Source organism: Scyliorhinus torazame, chromosome 7 (genome assembly GCF_047496885.1).
Source record: "Scyliorhinus torazame isolate Kashiwa2021f chromosome 7, sScyTor2.1, whole genome shotgun sequence".
Classification (NCBI taxonomy): Eukaryota; Metazoa; Chordata; class Chondrichthyes; order Carcharhiniformes; family Scyliorhinidae; genus Scyliorhinus; species Scyliorhinus torazame.
In genome coordinates, this window is record NC_092713.1 from 218809491 (window position 1) to 218819025 (window position 9535).

Consider the following 9535-nt stretch of genomic DNA (forward strand, 5'->3'; position numbering starts at 1 on the left):
CAATACAAATCTCTAACTCTAAACAAGCTGAAAAAGACTGGCAGGTCCTTCAAAAACAGTAAAACCCCGGGACGCTCGACTTACCAGTGGAATTCCATTCATCTCAGAGTGATTGGATCAGTCCAGACCTGCTGGATGTGTGCAAGAGTGTGCTTCTGGCCAGCAGCATGTCAGAATCCACAAGGAAAGACATTATTGTCTTCATTTACAAGTGGAAGGGGGAGGAAATCAGAAATTGGTGACCTATTTCACTGCTTAACATGGACTACAAAAAGTTGTCCAATGTCATCAATAATCAAGATGTGGAGATCCCGGCATTGGACTGGCGTGTACACAGTAAGAAGTCTTACAACACCAGGTTAAAGTCCGACAGGTTTGTTTCGAATCACTAGCTTTCAGAGCGCAGCTCCTTCCTCGCCTGAGGAAGGAGCTGCTGTCGGAAAGCTAGTGATTCGAAAAAACCTGATCACTAATTAAGTGAAGTGTGCTCTGCCATTGGTGATCCACCCTGAGTAGACCTGCACTTAAAAAGCCACATCCATCTTTGAAATGAAAGCTCCAAAAGTCAAGAGTTGAGAAGTTTCTTGGGCTTGATCCAGTATACTTCACATGTCAGAACAAATACAAATCTAGAGAGCTGATGATAGAAAATGGTGAATCCCAATGATTAGAGTCCCATGAGAGGAGTTTCAATAAAGACAACAAAGTAGTATGCAAGGAGACCAGTCTGTCATACAACAACAAAAAGAAACTTGTTACTCTGCCATTTCTACAAAAGGACTGGGAGATGTCCTGGTAAATGAGGGAAAATCAGCATTTGCAGCCAAAGCAACATAGAAAAATAACATTTAGCAGTTGTGTATAGATCTCAGAAACTCCATAGACAACTCTATCGGAGAAAATTTAGAGTGGAGAACGTTCATCAGTGATTATTGGCCACTAGGACAGATCCAGAAGAAACATCTATACACAGCACCTGGACTGGTTACTCTTGAGGCTTCAGAGCTATGACTTCACTCCAAAAAACAGCCAGGAAGAGAAATGATGTTATCAGATGCCCTTACTGATATAAGGTTGTGTGTTACCTCATGAAGAGGTCTAGAGGCTTGTGTTGCTCTGTTTCGGTCCCAACAGCGTCGCCAATACTGTGGGTACTTCTATTTATCTTAGTGAACCACAGTCTTTCCCTTATATCGATCAAATGACCACACAACCAGTTAGTTAGTTCAAAAGATGATTTATTTACATACACAAGAGTTATCTCAACATGCAAACACAATATCTACTACGAGTTAAACTAGACCTATCAGCTCCAATAACCTATACTTAACTTCAGGGCGACCGGCACTGTGCAAATGGATAAGGCCTTTATCTGGATTGCCCTAGGCTGGTTCGAAGAAAGTGGCTCTGACTCTGCTGGGCTCATCCATCAGGTAGCGATCGTTGGTCTTGAATTTAGCTGGCTGTTCCTACTGCAATTGGGTTCGCACAGGGCGGAACCAAAAGAGACAGAACACATGGCTGTGCTCTCTTTTATCCCCCTGGGATTTTGTGCTCTTTGGGGGTGGTCCTTAACCTTGGACCCAATAGTTCAACAGGGCTCTGATCACTCTCTTTGATTTTGGCGAATAAAGGGGCAGGTGCTGTGGTAGTCGGTATTAGGGGTATTACTGTACCTAGGTTGAGGCTGTAAGATCATTGGTGTGGGAGGTACCTGAGACAGGAAGATCATTGGTGAAGCCTGCCTGCTGGTTCCGCCCAGTAAGGCGGAGTATAAGAGTCTGGTCTCCCTAGCAGCTGCATTCTGTACCTGCGCTAGTGGGGGAAACATCTAGTCCAATAAAGCCTTCAATTGTCATCCAATCTTGCTTCTGGAGTCATTGATCGAGCATCAATTTATTGGACTAGATTTTAAAGAATGCAGCTCTGAATCAAGCCGGAGTGTCTGCAACTCAGCCCCCACACTGCAAACTCAGCGGCAACCTTCAAACACTGGCTGGCATGCTTCAACGGGTACCTCAGGACGCCACGACTGCACCCTCGGAGGACCAGAAGATGCAAGTTCGCCACTCGAGGGTGAGCCCAGAGATCTACACCCTCAACGAGGATGCGGAATGATTTCGAGGCCACAATGGCCCTGTTGAAAGGACACTACATTCGCCCAGTGAACCAGGTTTACTCCCGACATCTGCTAGCGACAAGGCGACAAATCACGGGGGAATCGCTGGCTGAATTATACCGCGCGCTCCTGGTACTAGGTAGGAACTGTGACTGCCCGCATGTTTCAGCCAGCGACCACACAGAACTTTTAATCCAGAACGCATTTGTTGCAGGCATGCTGTCCTCTCAAATCCGTCAGCGGCTGCTGGAGAAAGAGACATTCGGCCTCAAGGAGGCATGGGCCCTTGCTAGCTCCCTGGATGTGGCCTCCAGAAACGCTCGCGCGTACGTCCCCGACCACGCGGCAGCCCCTTGGGCAACGTGGAACCCACCCGCGGCCGACCCCGATGCATCCCCATCCCCCCACAAGCTTGTGCCGCGCGGCTACCAGGCAACCCACGGGGCCCCCGCTGTTATTTTTGCGGGCAAGCCAAGCACCCCCGGCAGCACTGCCCGGCCTGCTGCTCCACCTGCAAAGGTTGTGGCAAAAAGGGCCATTTCGTGGCGGTATGCCAGGCCCAGGCGGTCGCCGCTGTCTCCGGGGGCGAACCGGGGCCGCCACGACAACTCTCTCCACGGGCCACGGGCGCCACCATCTTCATTTTCCCGAGCCACGTGCGGGCCCCAGGTGCCGCCATCTTGTTCCCCAGGGACCACGTGCGATGCGTGGGCGCCGCCATCTTGCCCACCCCCAGCCATGCGCGAACCCTTGGGCGCCGCCATCTTGGCTGGAGTCTCAGGACCCCGATTCAGATGATCACACACCGCCCGAGGAAAATCTTCAACTTTTACCACGACTCACCTCGGTGACCCTGGACCAGTCTCGGCCCCGAACGCTCTCGACCGCGACGATGACCGTGCTCATCAACGGGCGCAAAACATCCTGCCTGAATCGACTCCGGGAGCATAGAGAGCTTCATACACCCCAACACGGTAATGCACTGTTCTCTTCCCATACACCCAGTTAACCAAAGAATCTCCCTGGCCTCCAGGTCTCACTCTGTAGAGATCAAGGGGTTCTGCGTATCGAACCTCACAGTCCAGGGAAGAGAATTAAAAAAGGAGAAATGTCGGCATGGCTGGTGGAGGGTTCACGTAGGGGTTGGACTAGGTTGTCGATGGGCGGGGCATAATCGTCTCCTATTGCCAGCGAGATGTGGTGGGAGTGGCTACATTGTGATCCGTAGACTTGGAGTTGGTTGATGTGGAACCAACCAGTTTTGCCGTTGGGGTACGTTATCTTGTTCACGGAGGGGCTCAGTTTGTCGGAAATGGAGTAGGGTCCTGCAAATTTGGGGGAGAGGAAAGAACTGGAGTTGTAAAGTGAAACCATTACTTGCTGACCGACTGTGTACTCTACGGGTTGGACGGTTTTGTCAAAGCAGGTTTTACTCTGCTTTTTTCTAGCGCCTAATCGGACACTGCAGCGAGTTGTGCCGCTTTAATGTTATCTGTAACCTGTTGGACTGCTTTTTCGTGGGTGAGGGCAGTTACTGTCAGGCTTGCAAGATCGAGGCCTAATAAATATTCAATATCCTTCATGGGCCGTCCGGTCATGAGAGTGTGGGGGGGTGAAACCTGTTGAACTGGAAACGGTGTTCCGATTAAACATGAGAGCAAATGGGAGGACTGTGTCCCACAGGGTATTGTTCTGTTGCACCATCTTCCTAATGGTCGCTTTTAGAGTTCGATTCATTCTCTCGACAATGCCACTGGATTGAGGGTGATATGCTATATGGAATTTCTGCCTGATCCCAAAAATTGTTAAAACATTTTGCATGACTCTGCCAGTGAAATGGGAACCTTGGTCTGACTCAATGCTGCGGGGGAGACCCCAGCATGTGAATATCTGTTGGGTCAAAATCTAGCGGTGGCCTTTGCTGTGTTTGTCCGTGAGGGAAATGCTTCTACCCATTTAGTAGCGGTGTTGATTACAACCAGCACGTACTTGAAACCGTTTCTGCAAGGGGGAAGGGGGTCGATGTAATCGATTTGCAAATTTGTCCAAGGGACATTCACAGGTCGGGTGTGTCTTTATTGTCCTTTCTCTGAGTAACGTTCAGGATTGTTCTGAGCACAGGTAAGGCAGTTCTCAACATAATGGGTTACATCGCTTTTTAAATCGGGCCACCAACCCAAAGGTCTTAAATGGGCAATGGTATTGTCTATCCCCTGATGTCCGTGTCTGTCATGAAATTGGTAAATGAGCTGGTTTCTGTCCTGGGTGGGGACCACATAAATTCTGTTTTTTAAAACTATGCCGTCCTGTACAGTCAGTGCGTCCTTCCATTTATCATAGGGGGCTGGGAAGGTGCCGTCTAAAACCTGTTTGAGGGTGTCGTCTGCTTTTTGGGCTTGAGATAGATCCTCAATATTGGTCTGGGAAACCTGGACTGAGTTTGATTCACTTCGGGTGATTGCCAGAAGTGACCATGGCGTGATCCTGCTTTGGCTGCTCTGATTTGGCTGACTGAACCGTCCTTTAATCTACCGTCTAGTAATAGTTGCGTGGGGGTTTGCTCGGTCAAGATCGTGACTGGGTTGAGGACTGTGATGTACGCAAAGTACTGTGACTGCCCAAAAGACTGCAAGCAAGTGCCGTTAGCAGGCTGAGAATCCTTGCTCTACGGGGTCTAATACTCTTGAGGCATAGGCTACGTGTCCTAAGTGATCGTGTCGTTCTTCCAGGAGTACTGCTGATAGGGTTGCTACTTCGATGGCATAGGGCAAATCTGGGTCTGGAACTTGTAAAGCGGGCGCAGTGCCTAGGGCCCATTTTAAATCATCAATGGCGTCTGTGTGCTGCGGAAACCATTCCCATGGGACATTCTTTTTAAGGAGCTCTGAGAGTGGGGCTGCTTTGTGGCAAAACCATCTATATAATTTCTGCAATATCCTACCAAACCTAGGAATGACCGGAGTGCAGTGACATTTTGGGTGAGGGGTAATTTAACGATGGACTCGATCCGTTTTTGCTCAATTTCTCTCTTCCCGTGGGTGATGATGGTGCCTAAATAAAGAACCTTTTCCTTTAAAATCTGGGCCTTTTGGGGGTTCACCTTACATCCAATTGATTGCAGTAGGCCTAGTAATTCAGATAAGAGCTCTACGTGTTCCTCTTTTGTGTCCGTTTGCAAGAGCAGATCGTCTACATATTGTATTAGGCATTCGGGTCGGGAAAATTTAGAAAGTCCGTTGGCCAATTATCGGTGGAAAATGGAGGGGGAGTTATGGAATCCTTGTGGGAAGCATGTCCACGTGTACTGCTGCCCTTGAAACGTAAATGTGAATTTATACTGGCAGGCCCTGTCTAACGGGATGGACCAAAAGCCATTGCTGATGTCCAGCACTGTGAAATACTTTGCCTGTACTCCCTGTTTGAGCATGGTCGCCGGACCCATGGCAACAGTGGGGGCTGCTAAAGGGGTTACCTTATTAAGTTCTCGGCAGTCGATCGTTAGTCGCCATGAAACATTGGGCTTTTTTATGGGCCAAATTGGGACATTATTTGTGGATGCTACGTGTTGAATAACTCCTTGGTTTAACAAACTGTTAATAACCTTCGAAATCACACCCTCAGCTTGCTGTGGAAAACCATATTGTTTTTGCGGCTTTGGATCGGGACCTGTAATCTTCACTGTGCCTGGAATCTGCCCACAATCATTTTTGTGTTGTGCGAACAAAGCTTTGTGATTCCTGAGGACCTCTCAAACCGTCTGGTCTGCACTAATTGTTTGCGGATTAAACCAATAGTCTCCTACTGAGCAAATCCTGTTTTCATAATCCCCTACTGTGAGCGTAGCGGGAGCCCTAGCTGTTTTAGCCATTCGCCAGATACATTTGTTTACTGGGTCAAACGAAAGGTTATGGAAGCTCATAAAATCAATGCCTAAGATGTGCTCTGCGGTTTGGCGTAAATCAACTAAAAGAACGGGGTGTTTGTGCATGGGTACGGGAGCTGTGATATATTCTTGTTGCATGTGGCCTGTGAATCCACTCAGGGTGATGGTGTCTGTGGTGGGCCATTTGTCCTGTTGAAACATGGTGGAGGAGTTTAAAGTGGTGCGGGGCCCTCCTGTGTCCCAAAGAAAAACGACTGTATGTTCCCGGACTGTGCCTGTAACTACTGGTCTGCCTGATTTGTCCCAGCGTGTGTCACAGACCCAAGTTGGGAAGTCTGAACACCGTCAATCTAGGGAGTTAAACGCTAAGTCATCTGAACAAGCGCTTACATTATGCATGGGCCTAACATTGTCCCTGGATGGGGGGTTGGTTGTTGGTATCGTTGATGGTTTGGGGGGTTTTGTCGGCAATCGTGGGCTTAATGTCCTATGTGGCCACAATTGTAACAACCTCTTGGTGCCTGTGCTCTGGGGTGCTGTCCCTCGTGTCTACCCTCGTTTATCCATGCTGGGTCCTGGCTAGTCCTAACTGGGTGCATGTTTGCTTCTATATCGTCCTTCTCTGTCCGTTGGTGTAGGGTTTTTTCCCATGCTCTAGAAAGTCGTTTCAATACCCAAACTTCATTGTGTGTGTGGTCTGCGGGGTCGTAGTTTACACAAGCCTTTTGACCTGCGCCTGTGCCATGTGAGACTAAGGTGCAGGACCATTTAGTGGCGTCCTCCTCATTTAGGTGTGCGCGGTTCAATTGTCCATAGACTGCCATGAAATGAATCCATAGACAACCAGCAAATGCGGTTGGGTGTTCTCCCTTCTTTTGCCTGCAGTGATTTAAACCCTCAACTGGACCTCCTTTGTTATACATGATGGCATCTAATATGGCTGTTTTCATTTCCTGTAGGATTCCTCCTGCTACATTTTGGCGTTCTGGCAAAGCTGACCTTACGGACTGGCTAAGGCTCATAACTATTAGCTTTACTTCCTCCCTCTCGTCTAGGCCATACATAACCTTTTGTTGGCGCATCTCCTCAAAGAAGCTGTGCGGTGGGCTGGAATGGACTAATTTTCATGCAAGCTTCTCTTAATTGGGTTATGGATAGTGGGGTGGTGTAAACGAAATCAGGCTCTCCTGATCCGATGACTTGCGTTGTGTGGTAACCGGATTCATGGGGGCCGAATTGAGAGTGGGGGTGTTTGCTGCCTGTGCAGTCGATGCTGTGGGTGCTTTTCTTTTTGGGGCGTGGGGGGCTCGATTTTGATTTCCCGTGTCCTCTACGTATCTTTGGGTGCTTTCATTTAACTCTTGCCAATCGGGAGCATCTTCCTCATCTAAATCCTGCCCAAAAGTGTACCTGAAGCCATTCTGTACTGAGAGTAGCGACTGTAACTTTTCTATCTTCTTTCGACATTTAACATGGTCAACGGTACTCTGCCTCTGTTCCTTAGTTGAGTTGTGGAGGGCTCTCAAAGCTGCTTTTAAATCTGCGCATTTGCTAGTTAGCTGGGCGACCTGTTCTGTTTCCTTTCTTACCAGGACTGCGCGCTGTGTATCTTGGTAGGCTTTATCTTACTGGGTCTGGAAGCTACTAAGACAAGATTGATGTGCGCATTTCACATCGGCCATTTCCTTGTCCTTAGCTGCTAATTGTTCCCGGAGTTGCTCAATTATCTTCTCGCTTTCGTTACTGTTTCCCTCGTTCTTTTCTTCCTTCTCAATTAACTGCCTACGGAGCGTCTTCACAACCTCCTCTGTGCCTCGCAACAGTGCCAAACAGGACACTATTGCCAACAACTTTCTGACTTTCCGTACATTTTTCTTGTGGACCTCGCTAGGTCTGACCTATCTTTCCTGGACCTGACTCATCATTAGCGCAAAAATTCGACCAAAGGGGCCATCCTTGCCCCTTTAAGTATTTCCTTAACTCTTCCTTCCATATGGGGCATTGCTCTGTTCTGTTGGTCACTGTGACCTCGGGTTCCTATGGATTCCTCAATCCTTCCATTGCTTTAGTGGCCATTACTTCTCTTATGTCTTTCGCTACTTTTAATTTGGGTCAGGGGAGTAAGGCGGCAATTTGAACAGCGGGTATGGCTTAAGCTATTTTCCGGCTCACAATCCCTCGATAGTTGTGCACAATTCTAACGAGTTGATGTTACTCTTCCTGTTAGGTACGCCTGCGGGTTAGTACACCCTTCCCAAATTCAGTTATTTGGTCAATATGGGATGTGCACTTGTGGTTCTTTCTCTTTCTCGCAATTGGATTCAACGTTTGTGGATTCTCTCAGAGTGACAAAGTCACTTCTAATCGAGTCCCATCAGAGGTCGCCAATAATGTTGCTCTGTTTCGGTCCCAACAGCGTCGCCAATACTGTGGGTATTTATTAATAATAATAATACCAGATATTATTGAACCAGATAGGCTTTAATGACAATCAACAATGGTTTTATGGTCATCATTGTACCTTTAATTCCAGATTTTTATTGAATAAAAATGTCACCATCTGCAGTGGAGGGATTTGAACCCGGGTCCCCGGAGCATTACCTTGGGTCTCTGGATTACTAGTCCAGTGACAATACAACTCTGCCTCCCACCTCCATAGTCAGGTAAGACCAATATGCAGATTTTATATATCAATTTTAATTTGTAAAGCAGTATTTCATTTAAGAATGTTGGAAGTCATGATATGGCTTTGTGCCATTTCACCCATCTCTTTCCCCCACACCCTCTCTCCCAGGCTCCTCGCCCTACACACATTGAGGGAAGGTTTTCACTGTTGCTTGTTATGAAAAGTTATAACTATATACGAAGGAAACATATTCACTGTAAAGAACAAATTTCCCAAACCTAAAGCATTTCCCATTTTGTGTCATCTTAAAAAGCATGCAAAGCTGTTGAGTTAAGATCCATCTTTTGTGAAACCATATTGGCTATCATTTATTTTGCTGCATTCATTCAAATACTCTTCCAGTTTGCTTCTGACTATTGATCTCATTAGTTTTATAATGATAAAGATCAAACGAATGGGTCTCTTGTCAGATATGGCTTCACTGTGCTTCCTGAGTATGGAAACTGTGGGTGGGATTCTCCGGTCCCCCAGCCGCATATTTCTCAGCAGTACACCGTTCGCTCGCGACGGGATTCTCCACTTTCATCACTTGTCAATGTAACTTCCCATTGAAGCCACCCTACGGTACGCCACCGGGAAACCCATGGGCGGACGTGCACTGTCAGCGGGAACAGGAAATTTCAATGGTCATCTGTGTGTGCCTATTTCCAGTCTGCCAACGAGTGCTCGTTGGCTCACCCAAAATGGTTGTCAGTGAATCCATAGAACCCCACAGCGCAGAAGGAGGCCATTCAGTCCATCAATCTGCACCAACCCTCCAAAAGAGCACTCTACTCAGGCCCACTCCCCTGCCCTATCCCTGTAACCCCCGCGCATTGATCATGGCCAGTCCACCTAACCTGCACAT